We start from the raw sequence: 12,819 nt of genomic DNA, 5'->3' as shown, positions 1-12,819 counted from the left end.
GTTATGGAACAAAAGCAAAACAATGTTCACACACAAATTTGACATTGAGTCGAAATAATTCTACCTTTGATATTCATTTCAACAGGTTGAGGAAACGTCGCTTTGAGTATTGTTTTGCATTCTAATCTGAACTTATATTGACCACTATAACTCAATGGAAGGTTCTCCAGGACTGTAGTGCAGTTCTTCTGTGCTAGGTTTTCAGCAATCTTCCCCTGCAGATGAGGTCCAGACTGCTTGCTGGAATCAAACAAAAGAGTTCTGCCCTTCAACCACTTTCCTTTAACTGTTTGTGTACACTGTGCCAGCTCTGGGTCATATTTAGATGGGATCTCAAATCTGCAGGGAATCAGCACACAGGATCCACTAAGAGCTTCTATACTCTGAGGCATCCAGATTTCCCACTTTCCACCCATGGTTCCTACAATAAACAACACAGCTCTGTCACAATATTACACTGGGGATCCTACAGCACACACACAACACAGCGCTGTCACAATATTACGCTAGTAATCCTACAGCACAGAAAAAATACACTACACTACAAAGCCTAGTATATATGGGACCCAGATAAAACTCAAATGCACAACTAGTATGACTTCTACAATACATGATACCTAGAAACATAAATATAATAAATTATTCAAAATAAGTAAGCATATTTATTTCAAATATTGTGATCAAACAGTATGCATGATTTATTTTTCACCACTAACTTTACTCTATATTCTTACAAATGTATTTTTTCATTTTTTGCAGCAAATAACTTTTTTTCCCTTTAAATTTGCATCGAGAAATTCGTATTCATATGATAAATCACCATGAAAGCACTCATTGTTTCAGCCCCCTGTAATGTACCAAAGAACATTCCATAACCCCACCCACATCAAACCCTACCTTGCAGCAGGCAGCCAATGAGGATGAGTCTCTCTGCTCCAATCATGTCTCAGTATTAGTGAGGAGCAGAGGCACTGGGTGGAACTAATCTGGAGAGGTGAAAGACAGTCATCAAACCAGCAGCATGGGACTCACTTGATTGGACAGATGCATTTTATTTACCTGCGTTTTATTTATTATGAAAAAATCATGTTATTCTGTGTCATTGCATCTTTATTTTCGAAGGATACTTGATTGCAATTTAAGAAAATAGCTGAAAGTTCCATCTTTTTCCATGTATGGAATATTCTTTGTGCATGTCAGGGAGGTCTTTGACAACTTACACTCAACTACACATTATTCACTGAATAAATGGACAGCAGCATATGCTGTATTTTATTTGATCATTTGGCGATATTTTCCATGGCAGTGATTTCCAACCTCAATACACTTCTGCGTTGGTTTCCGTTGCATTCAAAATTACAATCATAGTGCTTTTCATGTTTTGAGGCTTGCCAATGTCACGACCGGCATTCAAGCAATCAACAACAAAACATGGAGACCAGAAAAGGAAAATATATTTAAAGAGTCTGAATCAAATAGTTTCGATCAGTAAGGTGTTTTTCCACCGTGTAAAGGACCACAAAACTTTGCCTTGAAGGGAGATCCCAAAACAGGCAAGAGCTCCAAAACTTGATCCCCTGGCCAAAACTGGCGGTTTTCAGCGTGGCGATCAAATAAATGCTTAATTTTGTCTTGTGAGACAGTAAGGTTTTTCTTAGCCATGACACAAGCTCGATAAAGCCCCAGCTTGAAACCACTCTTAGTCAAGCACATTTCGGGAAGGTTCAGTTGTTTTCCAACTATCAGGCAACACTGTTAAAGGGCCACAAAACCTGTGCTTTCCTGGGCCACTTCCCTAATTCCCAAGAGCAACCATGGAAACCCCTCTTCCCAGTAACTTGGCAAGTACACAATAAGCCCACAACTTAGATTTTAAAGTTTGATGAAATCTTTCCAAGGACCCCTGACTCTCAGGATGGTAAGCTGACAAGATGTTATGTTTGATGTTTAACAGTTTCAAAACATAGGCAAATGTACCAGACATAAAGCTTGTACCCTGATCACTTTGGACAATCTCAGAAATCCCAAAGATAGAAATGAAATTATTTAAGGCTCGCAACACTGGCTTTGCTCTGATAGAGCGTAGGGGATAAACCATTGGCTAATAGGAGAAATATGGGGGATGATTAAAAAAATTAATGGGATAAGGAGAAAATATGGATATCCAGTTTTAGACAATGGAGAAAGGTCAGCTGTGTCTAATGGGGAGAAGGCTGAAATGCTTGCTGGACGACAGCTACAACCTCAGCTGAGGAAGACCAGGCATGGTCTTCACACCAATATGAATAAGAATCCAAAGTTTAAATCTGGCTTATTGTGTTATATTGCAAACAATTACTTAAAAAGGTAAACTATTTTAGCTGATCAAATTACGTAATTCATAATTAGATGTTTTATTATTTATTTATTTTTTAACTGCGATGCAATTTCTTAAACCTGCAATACAGGTTTGACTCATTATTTGATTTGTCTTCGTCTTCATCATTATCTACCAAATGGTTAGTTCTACTGGCCATATGTCCATACTTGATTCAACTCAGTCTAGAATTTGATCAGTTCATTTCGTTTTTCTCTTTTTATGTAGGTATCCGCCTACTTAAGCACAATAAGCGCAATGTGAATACAGGACGTTTTTGCTCAGCATGCATCACTTTGTTTGACATAATAAGGCTTATGATCGTAAGAAATCCCTCTAAGCACGAAAAGCAGGAAACCATTACAGCTTGTTAAAGTTCTGGGAGTGCAATTGTTGTTGGAACAAAAACCAGCATGAATTAATGAATACTCTGATAACTAACATTTGCTTTGGTAGCAATGCCCCATTTTGCCCCAAAGGTTCCCCCTACCACAGAAAATATCATAACCTGTCCATGTGCCTTCATTGTGACTCTGTTGGCACTGTACAATCTTCACTGAACTTAGTCAAGCTTATTTCATTTATCCCAGTAAAAGCATAAAATTGATTACATCTACAAGTATTATAATATGTGAGACAAACATATTTTCAATACAATAATTGATCATCTTTAGGCAAAACACAAAATCACTGAGAGCCACAATGTATCCTCAGAAGTAATTCATTTAAAACACTCATTATTGACAGTGGAAATATACTTGCTGTAGAACAGAAGAACATCCAGTCTCTCTCCAGTGGAAATATACTTACTGTAGAACAGAAGAATGTCCAGTCTCTCTCCACTGCACACTAACCCTCAGACCGCAGAGCACCAGTACAAACCCACCCAAAAGAGGAATTGCTCATGTGTGGGTTTAATTTGCTTCTACTGTGATGCTTTGAATATATTTGATTAACATGCTTTTGAAATGTGACTTACGCAACATACCCACCATTGTTTGGAGGAATTACTGAAACAAAACTTCCTGTTCTCTGTCAATAATATTTCAAGGTGCCTTTCTCTGTTGGTTAGGGTAACCATACTTCCTCTTTTAACTGGACATGACCTCTTCCTGGGTCCTAAAAAAAGTTTGCTTTCCCCTAAATTATTATTTTGTATTTTGTTTTTCATTCCATAAGTGTAACGTTATGCATAAACTATTTATAATGTTATATAAGGCGCCACACTGGGGTTACGCACAGTTACCAATTTGTTTTGCGCATCGCACTTAGTAACTGAATGGGCAGAGAAGGAAGACTGAAGAAAACTAAAGATGGAAGAATAATTATCTTTTTCTTTTTGTGAAATGAACATTTGTTTTTGAGGCTATTTTTCAATTTCAAAAGGAGAGAATATGGATATCCAGTTTTAGATAATGGAGAAAGGTCAGCTGTGTCTCATGGGGAGAAGGCTGAAATGCTTGCTGAGACATTTGTGAAAGTGCATAGCTCAAACAATATTAATGACGAAATTAAAAAGGGAAGAGAGACAACTATTAGAGAGAACAGTGGAGCAAAGGGAGAGAAGTCGAGTGAGATTATAAACACACTTTTCACTCAAGTGGAGCTTAATTTTGTAATTAGGAAATCAGGGATAACATCACCAGGCAAAGATCTAATTTGTTATATTATGCTGCACCATCTATCAGGGTGGGGTTGGAGCGGAGGACCAAGTGCGACTAAATAATACCCCTCCTAGATCCCAGGGGCAGTGTACAGGGATAAGTGGGACAAAAAAATGAGAATAACTCCCGTAACAGGGGGGAGAACAAAAACAAACCCGAAGGCGATTCTTAATAGGGAAAACAGAAAAGGAGCCCAAAATGGCTGAAGAAAATAAAACGACCCTTTGAGAACAGGGCGAGTGTACCGACCAGTAACTGTGCCGAATAACGAGCACAGAGAGTGCCCAATCAGGGGCAATGAAATAAAAATACAACCTAGCCAAAAACAGCGTAGGCTAAACAAAAACCATGAGGCGCAGCTCAGGAATAAACACAAACCAAAATACATTTACCGGGGACAACGTCCCTCTACCGCCGGCTCACACGAGCCCAAAATAAAAGAAGAAAATAAACCCTTAGGGAAGGCGTCGGTAGAACCACACCAAACGCCTTCCTACCTTTTAGAATAATTTGTTAGGAAGTTTAAATCAGTGAACACACACCTGCACAGTACATGACTCAAACCTCGAGTCTACCGTGTGCATTTACCGGCTTGGTGTTAGAGCGAACAGTAACACAAAAGCACTGAGGCTCATACAAACTGGCCTTAAATACACAGCTGGGAGGCCATTCCCCTAATGCAAACGAGGAACAGGTGATAACAATGATCCCAGGCCCTCTAGCGGTCACCACGGGAATAACCTCCCACCATGACACCATCTTAGTGAAGCATCAAAATAAGTTTTAATAGAGTTTTATAATAAAGTGTGGGAAGAAGGGAGATTACCCACCAGTTGGAAGGAAGCAGTAATCGTACCAATTCGTAAACCAGGAAAAGATCATAACAACCCAAGTAATTATAGACCTATTGTCACGTTTCAGGTCTGTCTCGCCATGTTTTATGTTTATTCATTTTGTCTTAGTCTTGTATTGTCTTATCATGTATTATGTTAGTCTAGGTTCGTCATGTTTTTTAGTTTATTTCTTGTTACGATTTATTTTCTCGTCATGTCTAGTGATGTTTTGTTACGATTATATTACCTTGTTATGTTGAGTGGTTATCGTCTTAGTTTTGTTTTGTGTTATGTTTTGAATTATGTTTATTGTTACGGAGACTGGTTACTGTTTAAACATACACTTTTACATGTCTTTCCGCAAACCTTGCGTTCCGCCTTTTCTCTCTCTCTCTTTCTGTCATTCACTCCCTAATTGTTTCCATTTGTCTATTTACTAAAACTACTAACACTAGATCAGGATTGGGTAGAAACTAACAAACTAATCATGTGTTCATGTTACCTTACGTTTCTCGTGCATGTCATTTACTAATTTACTAATGCTAGGGCAGGATAGGTTTATTACTAACGATTACTAATTACCTTGTTAAACTTGTCATCCATCGCACCTGTTTTCCATTTCCTTGCTACGCTCTAACTAATTGTCTACACCTGTCTACACCTGCATTTATATCCCAGTCGCGCTACTGTTCATTGCGAAATTGTCTGCATCTAGTTTACGACGCAACTCTTGAGCATTATTTACTGATTGATTCACGTTAAGATCCAAGCCTGTTTACGGACTATTGTTTATTGATTGTTTTGTTGACCACCGCTTGTTTTTGACCACGTCCTCGCCTACCGTCTTTGTACTTTTGTCTCGCTGATTGTTTTATGGTTTCGACTTCCGCATCGCCCTCGACTACGACTCTGCCTGCCGTCCGCCTGTACTTCTGCCCCGCTGACAGTTCTCCTGCTACCGGACCTCCCTGCACGTCTACCGACTACGAGTTTGCCTCTTCCCTCGGCACCGTGGTTTTTGTTTGTTTAATATCACTGTTGATGAGAGAAATACAGATGCAACAACATTTATGCTTTTCTTCATTAGTATGACTTTTGTAGGAACAGAAATATTTACTAAAGATAAATAGACCCAACATCAACTACTGGACAATCAACAAACTTAACTGCTGTTTAAGCCACACAATAAAGTTGAGCATGGAGGTCTATGTAACATTTTATTTTACCTTCAATGCTTTGCAAACACTTTATTTGTGGATTCAGTAGTAATTGATCGATAAAAAAGAAAAAAAAGAAAAACATAATTTCTTGACTGAAAACCACAATAAAATGAACCTAAAATGCTATTATAGACAGGATGAATCAAGATCTCCAGTTTGTTTAAATATACTTCAATAAGATGAGCAGCCTGAAGATAGTATGTAGTTTAACTGCACCAAGCGTTACTCAGGTGGAAGTGTACTTGCGTGTCGGACAGAAGAACATCCAGTCTCTCTCCACTGCACACTGACCCTCAGCCTGCAGAGCACCAGTCCAAACTCACACAAAAGAGGAACTGCTCATGTGTGGCTTTTTGTGAAATATGCCCAGAATGTGAGCCTGTAATCTTTAATTAACTTTCAGAGAAAATGTGTGGCCATATGTAACCTACCCACACTTGTCTAAAACAGGAAGGCAAACTTTGAAAACAACTCTATCATGTATAGTGGTTAATGGCTTAACACTTCCTTCCATCACCCAGTCTACACATGAAATTGAGAAACATCTACTCTACCATGCAATAGTTACTGTATTCAAGCCTTCTGGGACCATACACATTTTTCTCATGATTTACATGCTGTTTACATGCTATACACTCACTGAGCACTTTATTAGGAACACTATAATAATACTGCGTCGGGCCTCCCTGTGCTCTCAAAACAGCCTCAATTCCGCAAGATGTTGGAAACATTCAATCTGAGATTGTGTTCCATGTTGAACTGACTGCATCGCACATTTTCTGTAGATTTGTCAGCTCCACATTCATGCTGCGAATCTCCCTATCTACCACATCCCAAAGCTGTTCTATTGGATTCAGAATGGGAAGGCCACTGAATAACATCAAACTCATTCTCATGTTCATGAAACCAGTTTGAGACGACTTTTGCTTTGTGACATGGTGCATTATCATGATGGAAGTAACCATGAGAAGATGGTCATGAAGGGATGCACATTTTACATTACATTTTACATTTTAGTCATTTGGCAGACGCTTTTAATCCAAAGCGACTTACAAGTGCATAGGTTCTACCACAAGTCAAAGCATCACATCCAGAACTAGGAAAATACACCTGGACTGCTGTTCTAAACATATAGTCGTCATCATAAGTGCAATTTTATTATTATTTTTTTTTTTTTTTTTTTTTTTGGGGGGGGGGGGTTAGACAGGGATAGGGGTATCAGAAGGGGGGGGCGGGGTAAATCAGGAGGGAGGACTAAGGTAGAGTTTGAAGAGGTGTGTTTTGAGTCTGCGTCGAAATAGGGGGAGGGATTCTGCTGTCCTGACAGTGGTAGGCAAGTCATTCCACCACTGAGGAACCAGAACGGAAAACAGGCGTGAACGTGCAGCTCGACCGCCAGGTGCCCGTAGAGAGGGAACCGTAAGGCGACCAGAGCTGGCAGACCGGAGTGGTCTAGCTGGGGAGTAGGGAGTGATCAGGGATTGTATGGAATGTGGGGCAGTCCCCTTAGCAGCCTGAAATGCCAACACTAGGGCCTTGAATCGGATGCGTGCGGCAATAGGAAGCCAGTGGAGGCCAATGAGAAGCGGATGCACATGCCCAGCCACAATATTCAAATAGGCATTCAAGCAATGGATGATTGGTATTAACAGGCCCAAAGTGTGCCAAGAAAACATTCCACCACACCATTACACCACCATCACCAGCCTGGACTGTTGACACAAGGCAGGTTGGGTTATGGATTCATGCCATTGGTGCAAAATTCTGACCCTACCATCTGTATGCCTCTGCAGAAATTGAGATTCATCAGACCAGGGTGTGTTTTTCCAGTCTTCAACCGTGCAGTTTGGGTGAGCCTGTGCCCACTGCAGCGACAGCTTTCTATTCTTGACTGACAGAACTAGAACCCGACATGGTCTGCTTTTGTAGCCCATCCACCTCAAGGTTCAACCTGTTGTGCATTCAGAGATGCTTTTCTTCTCACCACAGTTGTACAGAACGGTTATCTGAGTTACTGTAGCCTTTCTGTCAGGTCGACTCAGTCTGGCCCTTCTCTGTTGACCTCTCTCATCAACAAGGTATTTCCATCCACAGAACTGCCACTCACTGGATGTTATTTTGAGTAACTGAGACTGTTGTGTGTGAAAATCGTAGGAGATCAGCAGTTACAGAAATACTCAAACCAGCCTGTCTGGCACAAACAATCATGCCACGGTCAAAATCACTGGGATCACTTTTTTTCCCATTCTGATAGCTGATATGGACATTAACTGAAGCTCCTGACACACATCTGCATGATTTTATGCATTGAACTGCTGCCAAATGATTGCTTGATTGGATAGTCACATGATTACGTAGGTGCAAAGATGTTCCTAATAATAAGTGCTCAGTGAGTGTATGTATTACTACTGATGAACTTAATGTGTGAGTTTTTAAGTATATTAAAATAGTCACATTGTTAAAAGGTGAGACTTTTTAAAATGTCCTTGTCATGAACCAGTGTAAAGTTTTTATTATTCCTTCATACACACAGTCTACATGAAATTGAGAAAAGATTCACGAAAACAAGATTAAAAAAAGAGTAGAGCAACGCCGTTGTGGTTTTGGATACTTCAAATGTACTGTTATGCTGCCCCAGTGCAGTCTTTGAAAATTCATGATGCAAAATTGATTTGATGTTCTCAAAACTTGTTAACTTAAGTTGACAACCTACAGTATACATCAATTAAATAAATTAAAAGTCAAACTTGGGAAATTTTAAAGAAAGCACTGTGTGGAAAATGGATTCTGTAAAGAGCAGGAAAAATTGGGATGGAAAAAATTACCCAATTACCCTCAGAGGAAGTTTTTCTCTGCAGGTTGAATACAATATAATCACCTCCTCATATCATAAAATATCCTTTGGACATAAATAAACGTGACCCTCTACATTCAGCGGTTGCTTTTAAAGACACCAGATTTTAAGGAAACACAACAAGCTCATAGTTTTAATGAGCCACTGCGTCTGTCTCAGTTTCCATCTCCAATGTTCTGGTAGTCATCAGCCTCTTCTTGTGCGGTCACAGTGTCTTTCTGGTGTTTGTTTTTAACCTACGATATGGAGCATACAGACGCACACACAGACATGCACACACACACACGCACATGCACACACACACACACACACGGACACGCACACATGCACACACACACACGGACACGCACACATGCACACACACACACGGGCACACAGACACACACACACACACACGCACACACACATACACACACATACACACACAGACATGCATGCACACAAACACACACACACATGTAGACACACATACATGCATACACAGACACACAAACACACACACACACACACACATACATACACAAACACATATACACATGTACACACACACATACACAGACACGCACATGTACACACACACATGCAGACACAGGTACACACAGAAACAAACACACAGCCATGCACACATACAGACACACAAACACACAAACCCAAACACAGACACACGCACATGTAGACACACAGACACACACACATGCACAGACACACAGACACACACGCAGTTATTTAAAGCAACACCTTAGTGCATACATGGGCAGTGCTTCTCTTCATATTGAGAGTAACCGTGGAAAAACAAATCATTGTTTTATTGCTAATTGAACACTGCAGTGCATTAAGTTGTAAAATCTAAATATGTCCAATTATGCCTCCATTCTTTAAATTATATGTGCAGCAAATTTACTGTGGTGATTTATGATTTCACATTTGTAATTTATGTTTTTTTATTTTTTATTGCTTCTGCATTACAATTAAATTGATTGATTTCATTCAGTCAATTTGATTCTACAGTGCATTTCAGCCCTTCCGCTGAGTGTGTAAGGTTCACATCTGAGTGATTGAAGACAAATTCAGATCTAATCCTGTCTGTACTGCACCCATCTCTGATACTGAGGCATTCTGCTCACATTTCATTTTCAGAAATATGATTACTCAGCGTAGTGGCGCCCCCTGCTGCATATTTCTCAGTGTCCCACTTATTCACCTGCAGCACGTCATATTCAGGGCTGATGATGGCGAGCTGCAGACTGCCGTATGTGTCACCGTCCCTCCCTCCCTTTAAAGGAAAAGTCACACAGATGGTGCAAATGTAACATACAGGAGAAATCAGGCTGAGCTGCAGTCAGTGTGTTTCAGAAGAGGAAGAGGAGGAAAGGATGGAGAGACTCACCTTCAGCCTTCTAGACAACCTGTAGACGTGAAAATCAGAGTAGAGAGAGAATGTGTTTACACAGTATGTCTCTGCAGACCTCAATCATTTACTGTATGGGGTAGATTTCATGTTAATGACATTTTACGAACAGCATAATTGCCTGGTTACAGGGGAATTGGCCAAAGATGTCTGGCAACATCCATCCAAATCAATTTTCATTCACAATGCTGCTTAAAGAGAAAAAAGAAAATATGATATATTATAATATGAATGACAGAATAATGTATATTTGATCTGCATTAAGTTCACTTTTAAAAGCAGTGCTCAGCTGCTGGATGGCTCATTCGGTGAAGGTGTTAGGTTTTGTGTTTTTCATGTTCTGTATTCAGCCTATGTTGTTAGCGTTTTCATGTTTTTGTTACCTCCATGCACACCATTGTCTCCCTGTCACTTCATTCATTCGTTTCACCTGTTTCACTTCCTGATCGTTTCCCCACCTGATTCCCATTCCCTCTCGTTACTTGTGAATAAAAACCCCTCTGTTTGTGCAGTTAGTTGCCAGATTGTTATGTGTTTATTCCATACTCTCCAGCGTTTTCATATTGATACCTGTTTTGACCTGTTTCTGTATCTGTCCTGTTTGTATTAATGTTTATTCTTGTTATTTCTTCATTTTCATACATCCTTGGTTATTGTTTTCCATTACAGTTTCACATTTGTTATCCCCTGTTATGTCTGCGTCTGAATGTTTACCAGCCGAGTCACTCCCCTGTCTGCGTGTCCCACTATTCGGGTGTTTACGGTAGTTTTCAGGATTTCAACTTTTCTTCCAATCTCGCAGTTCTTACTTCCGGCTTCTCTTGGTAGTTAAATGTTGTAAAGCACTATTCTTACTAACTAATACTAATCTAGATATTGTACAGTACTAATCCGATTAATACACTTACTGTCTGTCTAACTAACTAACAGTCACTTTTATTGGGTAGTTACAATTATTCACGTAACTAATCCACTTACGCAATCTCTGAGTGTTTCTTCACTGTTCTATAACTCCGCCTCCCTATGCTATCCCTGATTACTCAGTTAGTTTCAGTGAAGTGTTTGCATCTGTCTCTGACTATCACTACGTCTTCAATCTATGCAAATGTCTACTCCCTAATCCGGAGCCGTATGTTTTACATGTTTGTTTACGTGCATCCAGTCCGCGTTTTCGTCTCCCGCCCGTTATTATATTATTACCCTATTATGTTTCCCCACCTGTTGTCTATTTGTTTAGCCCACCTTTTTCCCAGCCCCGCCTAGATTGTCACCTTCCCTCATGTATTTAAACCTCAGGCTCTGTTTTACCCATTGTCAGAACGTTGATCATTTATAGAGCCAAATTCCTTGTATGCCTATTTTTGAGATTCCTGAAGACACCCCTTTGACTTTGATTTTCGAGTTTGCCTTGCCCTCTTGTTTTGTTTGCCCATTTGCTTTCCTGGTTTTTGATTATCTGCTTTGTTTTAGTGACTTCGATTTTTGCCTTCGCCCTTTTGTACTTTCTCCCTTTGACTGATTGGATTTTTGACCCTTTTGCCTGTTTACTCACTATTCTTTTGCTTTCTGTTTTTGGCATTGTCTTGGATCTCTTGGCTTTCGAACTCGGAATTAATAACAACATTTTTGGATTATCCCCTGGTCTGCGTCTGGGTCTTCAGTGCCGTACATAACAGTTTTGTCCCCAAACATCGAGTTTAGCTTATTCCTTTTGTCTTGTTCTGACCCGTTCTGAGTGCCTGATAGAAGGCATCATGATGTGGGGCAAGGATGAGCCACAGTGTCGGGTCAGAGCCTGACTGTTCCAGCGTCAAGGGTGGCCAGTAGCTTCGTAGGTTAGCAGTCAGTTAGCAGTGTGTGCATTACGATTTAGCCGCACTGCTGGTCTATTGGGTGTGCGTGAACTGCATGCCAAAGCCACATAACGAGATTCTCCACCCCAGTTGGATACCAAATATATATTTTAAAAAGATATATGTGTACTGACCTTTTATTTTTGTGGAGACAGAATCCAACAGTCAGCACAATCAGACAAATCAGTGCTGCAATGGCAACATATACCAGTGGTGGGTGTAGTCCTGGAAAAAACCGTCAATGGTTGGACCTTATTCATGCCTAAACAATATTCATACGACATCAGACTTTACTCATTGACAGAAACCCAACAGTGTGCTGTGTATGAAAAGGTTAAATGTTGATTCCCCGTGTATTACACTTTAATTTGAGTATTCTAATCCTCCAATTCCATTGAATACAGATCCTGGAAACACATCACCAGAAAAACGATGTTGATGCGTGATATCCTGCTGTAGGTTTTCTGTAGGAAACCAACAGTATTGTAAGCCAAAGTTAAGGGTATCAAGGTGGAGTAAAAGTGAGACACTTAAAAAAAACTTTAATAAGCTGTCGTGAATGGTAATAACAGTGTTACATCAAGTTTATAACTGTGTTGTGCAGGCTTTACAGCATACAGTTGAAGTATTT

General features: G+C 40.0%; 1 protein-coding gene and 1 long non-coding RNA gene across 2 annotated transcripts in view; both read right to left on the bottom strand.

The window, feature by feature from the left end:
- Positions 1-12,819, bottom strand: part of LOC133138865 (myelin-associated glycoprotein-like) — a 43,699-nt gene that overhangs the window by 22,624 nt on the left and 8,256 nt on the right. The window lies entirely within an intron of this gene.
- On the bottom strand, positions 8,560-11,046 carry LOC133128673 (uncharacterized). The gene is made up of 2 exons (XR_009708773.1): positions 10,129-11,046; positions 8,560-9,163 (listed from the first exon to the last, which is right to left on the bottom strand). It is a non-coding gene; the product is annotated as an uncharacterized LOC133128673 (long non-coding RNA).

Source organism: Conger conger, chromosome 1 (assembly GCF_963514075.1).
Source record: "Conger conger chromosome 1, fConCon1.1, whole genome shotgun sequence".
NCBI lineage: Eukaryota > Metazoa > Chordata > Actinopteri > Anguilliformes > Congridae > Conger > Conger conger.
The sequence above is the reverse complement of the archived record's forward strand: the minus strand, read 5'-3'. Positions and strand labels throughout refer to the sequence as shown.